General features: G+C 36.8%; 1 long non-coding RNA gene across 1 annotated transcript in view; it reads right to left on the reverse strand.

Annotated features, from left to right (window-relative positions):
• Window positions 1-12,588, reverse strand: part of LOC108969320 — a 58,448-nt gene extending 45,860 nt beyond the window's left edge. The window contains exon 1 of the long non-coding RNA XR_001993385.1: window positions 12,222-12,588. This is a non-coding gene — a long non-coding RNA (uncharacterized LOC108969320). The remainder of the gene's footprint in view (window positions 1-12,221) is intronic.
• Window positions 12,589-13,321: the final 733 nt, after the last annotated feature.

The following is a 13,321-nucleotide window of genomic DNA, read 5'->3' on the forward strand; positions in this document are numbered from 1 at the left end:
CATGGAATACGATTCAAGGACATGCAACTGGAATATTCGATCCCTTTATTGCGAAGATGCCGCAGTTCATCTGGTTGATGTCCTCGTGAGAGTACAGTTTGACATAACCGCCGTCCAAGAAGTGCGATGGACGCTACAAGGACTGAAACGAGTAAGTTTTGTGGCATTTACTACAGTGACCATAGAACGGAGCACAAATTCGGTGCGGGATTCGCAGTGGGAGAGAGACTTCCTAGCCGAGTTTTGGCATTCAACACGTTGAATGATCATCTAGCTACAATCCGCATCAAAGCGAAGTTCTTCAACATCTCGCTGATTTGCGCCCTCGACGCGACGGAAGAGAAGGACATAGATGCCTTCTATGAGCGCTTGGAGCGCACCTATAAGAGCTGTCCTTCCACGATGTCAAAATCGAGCTTGGCAACTTTAAGGCCAGGGGAAGGAAGGTAAGGGGGGTCTACGCCAATAAAGAAGAAGATTGTGAAAATATCAGTTTTGATAATTTGTGATGCTAGATAGAGTGTCGTTACGTTTTTCATAAGGTCATCCTTTAGGAAGCCAGCGCTTGACGTGAATTGCTATACGTTTTGCGACTTCCATTGTTTCAGACCCCCAGGGGTTTGAAGCATTGCCTTGCTAGTACAGGACAAGTGCTCTAGGGTTTCTCTACCCATTCTGCAGACATGTGTCGACACCAGTCTGTGACCAGTGAGTATTCCAATCATGTTTCTACAGTCTCTTATAACAATAGATCATTCCATCGAATTTTAAACTTCTTTGTCATGCTATTGTCCAGACCGTCGTAAAGACATTGCATGTCGGTCACGTTGTCGGATGACAGCCGTATACCAATCTCGCAATCTCGTCCACTATTTCATTGCCATCGATGCCTTTGTGGCCTCACACTCAGTAGAAGTGAAGTTGTTTGTTCCTGGCGATAATCTCCACTGCCTAACCGAATGTTGATTCTGGGGTTGCCTGTTGCAGCAATAGATATGAGCCTCGCGTCTTTCTTAAAGGTAAAGACCTCTCATTAAAATATACTGCAGTCGTTTGGTCATTTAGAAGGGTGCATTGTGCCTAACTCGGATCGCACCGCCGAACAGGACCTAAGTATCAACCTATACAATATCCTTCACAAGAGTTCTCACAATAAGTAATTCGAAAGTTTGTTTAATAGACTAAGCAATTGCTGTTAACATCCTGTAATAAGTCGAATCTTTCTTATCAATAAAGTTAAGGAATAATCAAAACTAGCTTTAATCAAAATATTTAGAGAGTTTTGGAATGGCGAACACATATATTCTTAGCTTAAAGGTTGACTGGAAATATCTTGGTATATATAATATTTGCAAAAGAAAAGAGGATTTTAGCCCTTCAACTTTCTTAGCTTCTTTTCATGGACTCCTAGACAACGACCTGTTTTGCACTCGTGTTAAGTTTGATTTTCAAATGTCTTCTGCATAGTTGATTGTCCTCGACGCGACAGAATTCCCTGGATATTTTTCACGTTGAAAGCAAAAATTGAGCAACGAGTTCCAACTTTTGTATTTGCAATGTTGCCAAAGTGTTGTGGGTAGTCCACTTTATCACGGAAAGAATAGCAGAGGATCCCCACATCTGTCATCAATCGACTCAACACTTTTAGTTAATGTTTTAAATGAACTGAGTCAGTATTAAACTTGCACCGAAATACAAGAAACCTTTTACAAAAAAAAAAAAAACGACGGTAAGCAGAGGTCGCAAAAGAAATGATTGCCAACATAGCTGAGTATGAGTCCGAGTAAAATTTGATCATATGATTTATAAGAGTTTAAAAGAATTTACCTCAGTAAAAAGAAAAACTGGACTTTCTTGGTAGCTGTTGCTTCGCTTGGTTCATCTTTTTAAGAACAGTTTAATCATTTCCACAAATAAATAAATTCATATTAGAATTTATTCCTTAAAATAGACATTGATCTAAACCAAGTATAGTATAGTAGGAATATCAGTGGTGAGTCAATAAACAATCTAAAGTCAATCTACGCATATGATTGCCTTGAAAACAAACGCTGTTAACTTCGCAAAGGTCAGGCTGTTTCCCTCGGCTGGAGCCTCAATGTCATCGCAGGTGTTTATTTCACGCTTTTAGTGGGCAGCAAATGACAATCAGCTAAAACCAGAGTGTGATAATCAGTTCACTGACAGAAATTCATCAAAATACGCAGAGATATTTACCCAAATCGTTTGGCACATTCTTGGCAAAAACAAAAATAAACAATTTATGAAAGTGCTCTAAATTTATATGCCGGCAATTAAGCATATAGAACATGCTATAAATGCACACACATTAAATATACTATATTTATATATATATAAATTTATATCTGATTTTTTTATCTACTACATGTTTATGTGTGTGTGCATGTTCGCTATTGCTTGCTACTTAAATGCTAGTCTAAGTGATTATTCATGTTTTCATCTTCAATTTTTATTTAAAACAGTGTTTACCATTAAATATTGCATTCAAGCCGACAAACCGGAGCCAGAAACAATAATGCAGACAACTTATAAACACAAGTGTGTACTTGTATACAGACTTTTAATACTCACTGTGCGTGTAAATACCGTATAATAAAACGCAAATATGTACATAAATATTATTCACTCGATTTTTGGGTTAAATTTAAATTTTGTTTAAATTCCGATTATAAGTCATAAATACTGTTAATTGAATGTGTCGACAGTGCCTTCTTTGCTCGATTAAAACCTATTAAATGTTATGACGAGTGCGGGTGTTTACATGGCTGTGCTGGAATAATAACTATAATATGTAAGTTCGTTAAATATTTTTGTGGAATTTAAGTAATAAAGCTATTATGGCCAAATTTGGTTGGTAAATTTCTAATTGTTTATAAACATTCAGATTTTATAGGTTTGATGAGAGAAGAAATTATCAGAAAATTCTCAGAGTTCTTAAAAGAAAGATATTCATAGGTTTACAATTTCAGTCTGTAAATGAACTGCTTCAAACCATTCTAGTTTTTAACTAGTCCAATCCATACTAGTTTACAACTATAACTTTTGAGCTGAAAAATAACTAGTACGAAAAGGACGAAAATGATCAGCCCATTCCGATTAAAAGTAAAGTACTCCAAAAATTGAAGACCACAAAGTACCCGGAAATTGTAAACACAACACAAAATACTTAATTATTCATCAATATTTATTTAGTTGCTTTCAAAGTAATTCCCACCAGATGTAAGACATCTATGCCAACGATTTTTCCAGGCCTCGACAATTTTCATAGCACTTTTTGGGATGGCTTTCAGCGCCTTCAGCGAACTTTGACTTATCTATTCGATCGACTGAAAACAGTTTCCACGCAGCGGCATTTTCAGTGTGCGGAACAACTAAAAACCACACGGTGCCAATTTTGGTGAATACGGTGGTTAATCGATGGCATTTATTGTGTTTTTGGCTTTAAATTCAGTCAAATGCGTGACTCAATGCGATTATTATCATCGTGTAAAATCCATGAATTGCTCTTCCACATTTTCGCCCATTTCCGACGAATGCTCTCATGCAAACACCTCAATATGGTCAAATAGAACTGCTTATGGACCAACTGCCCCTCCGGAACAAATTCTTGATGCACCAAACCACGTATATCGAAAAACAAATGAGCATCACCTTGATTTTTGAACGAGTTTGGTGTGGTTTTCTTAGTTCGGTTCATTTTGTCCATTCATGCCAAACTCATAAACACATGTCCCATCACCAGTTATAATTCTATCCATGAATGTGGGATAAGCTTTCGCACGATCAAGCATGTCCGAAGAGATCTGTTGCAAAAACGCGTTTCATTCCCAAAATATCCACTAAAATTGTTCCAACGGACTCAGAGCAGTTATTTCCCATAAAGTCTGGCGAATAGGGTGGCTGAATGCTGATTCTCGTTTCGTGTTTGGCATGTTGAAATCCTTCTTTATCCCTCTGTCGCGACGTCTATCACGACAATTTTCAAAAACTCTTTCTTAAATTTTTTCGTTCCATATGTCAGTCCGAGTTGCTGTGAACGTCGCCGAATCGATTCTCACACTCTTCGTACACTCTCAGCATGCAGTAAACAAAAACAACATGTCAATGACTCACGCGTGATCTGTCAAAGAAGGCTATTAACCTCTACTTGGATCACCCGTCATAAACTGTACTGTCATTTCAAACTAAACGTTAGTGTTACTTATGCAATTAACTATTATGATATGAATTTCTTGATGTTTCAATTTATTTATTAATGTTCAAACCAGGTGTTACTTCAAAACTGTTGTTTATTATAAAATTTTAGATTTGTAATTAGCACCGCTTTTCCTTATTTAACTGCTAAACACGATCAAAGCGGTGACTGGCGAACTTTACGCGTGACTATTTTTATTACAAAACATATAGCGCCCGTTTGATAAGTGTGTGGAAAGTGAAGTAAAGTAGGGAAATGTCACTACAAAGAGCCAAAAAAGCGCAAAAGATAGCCAAAAGGGTCAACATTGTTCAGTTCAGTTCCATGAAACTCCCATACAACACAGCGGAGTCTCTGTAACCTTTTTGTGATCAAAGTGACTTTTTTCACTACTTTTAAGAGAGCACAGTGATGTCAGAAGTGGTATCTTCAAAATGTACTTATTTATCGAACTACTTTCGTAGCTATAATGTGAAAATTTTTAATTAATATTTGCTTTTCAATATTTACTAGATGAAGAGTAAATAATCTTAGCACATCTAGGAGTAGTGTAAATGAGTTGATTGCGTTATAATTCAATATATTTTAACAAATCAGTTATTTACTTCCGTTGCTGGAATATATTTTAATTTTTGTTATTTATTTATATAGCAGTGCAAATATTTAAAACGTGAGGGCTCATTGAGTGTTAAACACGCGCCTCTGACTTTTTTTCTTACTGTTAGATAAGCCAAGAGCAAATATAGGTAGTTAGGATCTATATTTCTAGCTCTGCTGTGAAGGCTTAACAGTACAGAAAATTTAAAATATGATTTTCCGAATAGAATATAATCTGGTGGTGATTCCGGAACACTCATTTGACTTTCTAGTTCGGCTGTCGGAGCCAGTATAAGTGAAAGCCAAGTATGATCCTTTTGACAACTGTTAAAAACACGATTGCTTTGAGTATATTCCTAAAATTGCTTTGCAAATTAAGTAAGTGGAATATGAAAGTATGAAGTGATTTCAAGCAAAATAAGAATGTAATGCAACATCTGAAGGACCACGAACATAAAAGCTCACTTCAGGTGTCACGCAGTGATTAATTATCTCTGAAACGTCTCGTACGTGAGTACACATACTCGTATTTACCCTCGATATGCTCGACCATACTTAGTCGGCTATGTGGACGATAATCACCACACGAAATGCTTGAGATGAGCGCAGGAAGTTAAACTAGTTTGTGATTAGAGCACAAATGTGGTTTGACGCGCGGAACCTTAAATTTGCCACTGGAAAAACTGAGCTGGCCTTGCTAACCAAGAAGCATATTTCGACTAAAGTTGAAATGTGAACAACAACAGTGACTACAAGCACACAAAATATTGTAATTGCCTGGATGTAAAACTAGACTCAAAGACTCGGCACTAATCCAGCCCGGAAAAGGTGTCTAGAATTACTTTCCAACTTAGCGGGCTGATAGATAACATTGAAAGACCGTCGTAGGATAAACGGAAGCTTCTAATGCAGACTACACGGAACGTCTTGCTTTACGAAGCAGAGTTATGAGACGACTGATTGAGAGAAAATAACCGTCGTAAAGCCGTAAAAAAGTGTATTCCACAGCTGATCTAAGGTTAGTATCGGAATACCGCACAGAATCAGGCAAAGCGGAAGCACTCCCATCAACTTGGTAGCATTTGAAAGGAAGAAAATGTGGACGCTAACAGAACAAGGAACAAATGTCACCACCACAAAAGAGGGCGTAAAGAAATATACTTTGGAAGGACATTAAGCTCGTTAGGAGCAAGGACGTCATGATAGATGGGCGGAAGGTTAATCAAAAACATAAAAGAACCAGCAGAAAACATGACGAGGGGGTTATTATACTTTCCAGATAGTACCCGAGCACGAATATTTTAGAAAGTACCTACATACCAAAACAGAAAAGCCGAAGGCGACATTTTGCAAATGCTTACGCTGACAAACTGAGCGAATTAGGTTGATCACTTTCGTCAGCCCCCTAAATATGGACAATATTATACCTGCCATGTTTCAAAACAAGAACAAACTTTATGAATTACACAGAAAACGGTTAAATAACTGGACTTAGACGTAGGTGATGACATATAAGTCTTGTGAGGAAAAATATTGAACTGCGGTCCGCGGAAATGCGCCGACATTGACATAGTTCAACGAATTAAGAAACGGCTACGCTGGCTAGATCTCTCCTGCTCTTCTAGTATTCGATAAAGCATCCGCCAGGGGAAATAGGGGAAGAGGAAGACCACTCCGTTAATAAGACCAGGTGGAGAAGCACCTGACTACATTAGAAATCTCCAATTGGCGCAAGACAGCGAAAAGGAAGAACGATTGGCGCGCTCTTGTAAATTAGATTATAACCACGTAAGCGGTGTCTAGGCCAATAAAGAAGGAGGAAAAGGTCGCAGGGTGAGACTCCTTAGAGAAGAGTGTTTTAGTCCCGACACACTCCCAGAAGAAAGGTCATTGTTTTAAAATTAAATTCACTCACTAGTCTTTCAAATAACATGACATTACACAAATAAATAATTTTTTACTGAAAATCAAATTTTAAACAGCAGCTTGCCTCACTCTTTCGTAATCCCGCGCCCACCTTATAAATATGGAACTATTTATAATTAAATAAATATTTTATAAACCATAAACTTCCTGGCTCACACACACATACACACGTACATATGTTTGCATGAGCTGTGCTTTACGTCCGTTGAGTTGACAGTTCATTTATGTTTATAATATGCGCATTCTTTATGGGCACATGAAATATTCACTAAATAATATAATGTTTTTCTCTTTTCCTTTTGACTCAACACTTCCAGATGCGCTCCTCCAATAAATCAGTAATAAAATCAACACTTCGCCATTCTAGCTAAAACAATCCTCACCGTTAATTGGCCGTGTGTGGTTTGTCAATGTGCATTTCTCGTTGAAATATTTTACACTTTTATTTTACTATGTTTACGTATCATAAGTCGAGAGCACACACACTCAAATGCACAAGCAAATAAATATCATAAAAAATATTCAATTGTTTTGTTTAAAACTTTGAACGAAATAAAAAAAATGCTGCAGGCCGACAAGTGAAATATATGTAGTCACTCAAACAATTGTTCACATGTTCGCAAAGTGGTTTCGTTAAACTGCACTTAAACCAAACTAAAGAGGATTTCAGGAAAATTATTATGTAGCTTTAATCAGTTGAGGCTGATCGATTTCGCTGGCGCCCGAAATATGGTTATCTGTAGTATTAGTTTCCAGCGTAGGAAAATTCATAAAGCCACCTGGCTGTCTCCGAATCGAAAATCCGATCATGTTGTGATAGACGGAATACATGTCTCTAGTGAGGATACTCACCCGCGTCTGTTTTAGGATGAAGCAGATGTTCCTTCTTCATTGAATATAGTCGGACCAAAGCCTGCCTGATGATTGGAATTTAAGTGTGCTTTGCCCACTCCACAAAAACGTAGACCCCACAATCTGCCCCAACCACCATGGGATAAGCCTCCTCAACATCGCGTATAAGGTTCTATCGAGCCTACTGTATGAAAGATTAAAGCCCACCGTCAACAAACTGATTGGACCGTATCACTGTGGGTTTAGGTTTGAAAAATAAACAGCTGACCAGATATTCACCATGCGCCAAGTCTTGGACCCGTGAAAGGTTCTTTGCGCGTTGGCAACGGCTTGTAGCGCAGTCTATGGAATGATGAACTATACGAGTCTCGAACTATACGCCGACATTGACATATGTATGTGGTTTAGCGAATCAAGAGACAAGGGCTGCGCTAGCTGGGTCACGTTGCCGGGATAAAAAAGAACATTTCAGCTTTGAAGGCTTTCGATTTAGTAAACACCGGCGGAAGGAGAGGAAGACATCCATTTCGTTGGAAAGCAGAAGGAGAAGGACTGGCGTTCTGTTGTTAACTCTGCTTTAAGCCCGTAAACGGTGCTACGTCGGTAAAGAAGAATATTCACATAAATCTTTCACTTTGTTCTATCAAGTGCTCAAAAGGGACTGAGCACAAACAACTGTTCAAATGAGTTGGAACTTAGCTTTAAATACAAAATACAAAAAATAAATAAATAAATATTGTTTCGGTTAAAAAATATTTCATTTGTTATTACTTCACACCTATTTCCTTGCACTCACGTGTTTTGTAGATCGGATTAGGAACAATGATGCTATTGTGAGAGCATATGAGCACTTGTTTGAGTAACTGTTTGCTTGTAAAAAGTTGTTTAATTTATATGCTATTTTAATAAAATAATATAAAGATGTGAAGCGTAGCTGTAGTTAGCCTAGTTAGATTACATAAAACAAAATTAAGAACCAATAACTGTGAAAGCCAAAAGACTCACGAAAATGCTAAAAAGTGACTTAAACTGAAGTTTAGCGACCTTAATTGAAGTTGTTGTTGGCTTTTAAGCAGCCGTTTCAGAAATTCTCAGCAAACTACTTTCTCATTAATTTGAACTAACATAACCTCACTTAATCAGTAGTTAACAGAAACGAATGCGTCATAAATACGATATAGCGACTCTAATGAGTCAATTAACATGTATCACTTTATTAAACAGAATATTAGCTAATTGAGTAAATTAAACCACTGCCGTAAATGCCAAAAAGATTGGAATACAGCGAGTGAACGTAAAATCTTAGAGGCATAGAGCATGTGAGACGATTTTATACTTTTTTTTTTTGTGATCAAATATGACGTGTGTCTGGGTATTCAAAATTGACAGATCCGTTAAAGTTTAGAAATGACCGAGATTAATCGCTGTCAACTCGATAAATTTCATTAAATTCATTAATTTTCAGAATGCAATTTTACTCCTTTAAATAAAGCTGTTTCAACAAAAGTTACGCAATTGTAGATTTGGTATTTATATGTACTTTAGTGGCTCACAACCTTTGACACTTAATCCAATCCTGCATAGAAAATCCATCGAATTAACCGGGAATTGTATGACTATGAAGGTAGCTATTAAACTCAGAATTTCTAAATGAACATGTTTCTGAACACTCAGGAATCCTTGCACACTTCAATTTCAAACTGCATCTTTTGGTTCATGGTGTCGCCAAACCAAGCTCTGGCGGTATTTTCAATACAAACATACCTGCGAGAGAGATGTGAATTGATAGAAATCGCTGAAAGAGAGTGATAGTGATCTTCTTGAAGGGGTGAAAGTTTGTGAGATGCTGGCTGAAGGAGTGTAATGTCAGGAAACATTTTTTAACCTTAGTTTCAGGTTTCTTAATTACGCTTGTTAAGCCGAGATGGCTGCCATTAAGCTTGCTGTAGATAGATGGATATACAGACTGTTGGAGTTTAATCTCCTTCAGAGTAGTGACTATCCAATCTGATAACATGGTAACGATACTAGTCTTGAGTATATTAACATGCGTAATGCGACTAGCAAAGTTGTCAGGCGACAGAGGAATCGCAGGTAACTAACGGAAGGCATGAAAGAGTAGCATCAATATCCTTTAGACCCTCAAGGGAATCTTAAGAAATCTTGTGAGCTCTGCGAATTTTCGTTTCGAATTTTCTTTTTGTACTTAAGGGAAGTTCGCTGAGCGTCATTCACTTGAAAATGACCAGTAATGATTATTTGACATATGGCTCAACCAGCTCACGACTTTCGGTCTTAGACCAAGTATCCGCTGGGTGGCCAAAGATAACGCGTGGCGACTCCCGCTTTCAAGCTGACATGTTATTTTTGATCAGCATTTTATTATGGAAAGACTCTCGCCTGAACAACGTTTACAAATCGTTCAACTTTATTGCGAATATGCACGTTCTGTAAAGAATGAATTTCGCACACTTCGCTCAATTGACGGTCAGTATAATCAGCATACTGAACGTAGTATTCGTAACATCATCACCAATCTTGAGACACAACATTCATTATTGGATAATATTCGACTACCACGTCAGCACACAGTAAAGAAAACATAGAAGCAGTAGCTTAGAATGTATACTAAGGCAGTGGAGTATTTTACGTTGAGATCCTAAACTGAAAGCGTACAAAATGCAACTTGTGCAAGTACTGAAGCCACTCAACTTTCCTATGTGACATCGCTTCGCTCTATGGACTCCTGAAAAGTTCCAAGAGGATCTGACGGCGGTCGCGCCATTTAATTGGTATGGAAATAAGCAAAATTCTGCATTTGGGACGAGAAGCAATCTGAATAGTTGCAACAACAGCCATTTATTCGAGAAAAATCGACTGGTTGATATGATTTGTGGGCCGTGGAATCATCGTTCCATATTTCTTCAAAAATGATGCTGGTGTAAACTTAGCCGTGCATGGCGACCGTTGTCGCGCCATGATAACCGCCTATTTCTTCTATGCATCGAATTGAAGCTCATAATTTCGGAGACATTTGATTTTATCAAAAAGGCGTCACTTTTCACAGATCGCATCAATCAAAGGATTTTTTGAGGGAACACTTCGGTGAGTAGGTAATTTCACGTTTTGGGCCGGACGATTGTTCATCAAGATCGTGTGATATTACAACGTTAAACTATGTAAAGTCTAAAGTCTAAGTGGACAATCCCGTTTCAATTCAGTTCTTGGATCAAAAGAGTACGCATGTCATTCGCCAGTTACCAGTCGAAATGCTAGAACGAGTCTTCAAAACTTAGACTCAACGAATGGACCATCTGAAACGTAGCCCCGAAAAATTATCTTTAACAAATAAATTCTAATGAATGTTCTTTCGAGTGATAATAAACATTCCATATAAAATCTGAAGTTTCTATGTTTTTCCTTCAAAAAAAAGTAGGGAACCTCGAAAATCACCTATTAAATGTGTTTAAACCTTTTAAATGAAACACTTTAGTGTGACGAGCTGAGTCACTTTCCTCATATCCGTCTGGTTGTATACACACGAACTGGTTCCTCAAATTTTGAAGCATCGATCTGAAGCTTTGCAGAGTTTTTTTTCTGCCGACAGTTGTTAATTTGACGAAATCGCCGATATCGGAATACCATAGCATTCAGTTGTCATACAAACTGTTCGATTAAAATCAAATCCTTTTATGAAAAACATTTGTATTTGACGAGCTATCTTCGCAAAATTTGGTACAGTTTATTATCAAAAGCAACAGTGCAATTTCTGAGGAATATTTTTAGATCAGACGACTACAGCATATAGCTGCCGTACAACTGATCGATCAAAATGCAACACTTATAAGGAAAACTTTGCTATTTAACAAGTTATCTGCACAAAATTGGGCATGAATGGCTGACTAAAACTTGTAGCAGACCACCGTAGCATATAGGGACCATGCAAAATGACCGATAAAAAACAACAGAAAGTTCTTTTTATACCCTTTACCCTACAAGAAATACTGCTCTGGAGGATATTATAGTTTCGTTGTGACCGAAGTTAACTTTTTGCTTGTTTTCATTTTTTTATACTCTAAAATATTATGCATTCAATATATATTATTTAATTAAGAACACATTAAGTAATAAAAATCGGTGTCAATTAGAATCAATTTGTTTAGCCATTTATCAATTTATTTAATTGATAGCTATATAAAATCAATTAAAGCTTGCTTTTCAATAATGAAAACACTGTTTTTTCTCAAGTAATTTGTTTTTATACTGCAGGTTATTTTGTCAGTTCACTTAAATTTTTTTACAAATGTTTATTTATTTACATATTGCGTATATATTTTATTTGTTTTTTCGTTTCTTATTTCTTTTTTTGTTCTTTATTTTTATTTTTTGCCCCAGCACACTTTGGCACATGTCAATTTAAATTAGCTTTGAAGCTTTCATTAAAAGTTTTTAATTAAATTCGACAGAACTTGTTGAAATCATTAAGAAGCAAGTAACGGTAACTTATGTATATTCAACTTGAAATAAGCTAGGTATGCACTTGTAGCGCCTACTAATGACACCTATTACATTTTTGTTCTGAAATTCTTGGTTAAAAGATGACATAAAGTAAAGCAGAACACACACTTACTCAATATATGCATTAAGCGGATAACTGTACATACATGCATTTTTGTAAAAAAAAAATACAAAATTCGAAAGCACTGTATTAAATAAACCGCCACTGATTTATTCCCGCGTAAATTTCGCTAAGAAATCACTCACATACACACACATATTTAGATATTAACCGCTATGCATGTAACGCCGGCGACATTTATTGTTGTAATGTAAAGCACATTAATTGGCGTTAAAATGATTAACTCGAGATTTCATTACACCTCAACAGAGAGCAACACCGTGACACTGTTTTGTTTGAATCTTTTCACACACGTATTTGTTTTAACGTTGAAATACTGCACCGTTATTGCAATTGCCGTCCAATGCAACCGCACAGAATGAATATCGAACAGCTACTGAAAGTCACCATTCATTCGACCAGCTGAGCGCGAGTAGGTGAAGCGATAATATCCACGTGGATACATACAGTGGAGAATTTAATTGAAAGCTAGCGAGCAGCTGGTAGACGGCATCCACATGCCGGCCTTGGGGTAGGCAGCCGGGCAGGCAGGCGTAGGCATGATAACAAACGTGTAAACAAAAAGATTAGCCAATCTAGTGGGTGGTGGATTATGTGTGGCGATAATGTGGATGGTGCGCTCAGCATGTTAGTTTATTGGAGCGGAAAAAGCTTTTTGCTGTTATCAAGAGTTGCTCCATTTAACATTTCAAGTAGACGAGAGAGAAGAATTCTTAGATAGTTTAGAAATGAAAAGACTATTGGCAGTATGTAGTAGTGATGCTAATGGAATTATTTTGATAAAATTAAATAATTTTTTAATATAAAATATAATTTTTTTAATAAATAAATAGGCATATAAATAAAATATACATAATTTGATAGAATTCTTCGATAAAAGCAATGAAGCTGCAAAGAGTTTGCTACAATCCTCCGATAAAATCAATAAAATTGTAAGTGTTTTGCTATGTGTTAAATTACTTCAATGAATTTTAAATATCAGTTTTCATTTCAAAACATTTTCATATACAATTTTTTATTAAAATCAATTTCTTCATTTTGTATAATTATTCAAAACTCCTGTGTGAACAAAACAGCCGAATTTTATGCTT

The sequence above is a fragment of the Bactrocera latifrons genome, unplaced genomic scaffold (genome assembly GCF_001853355.1).
Source record: "Bactrocera latifrons isolate USDA-ARS-PBARC rearing strain unplaced genomic scaffold, ASM185335v1 scaffold_249, whole genome shotgun sequence".
Classification (NCBI taxonomy): Eukaryota; Metazoa; Arthropoda; class Insecta; order Diptera; family Tephritidae; genus Bactrocera; species Bactrocera latifrons.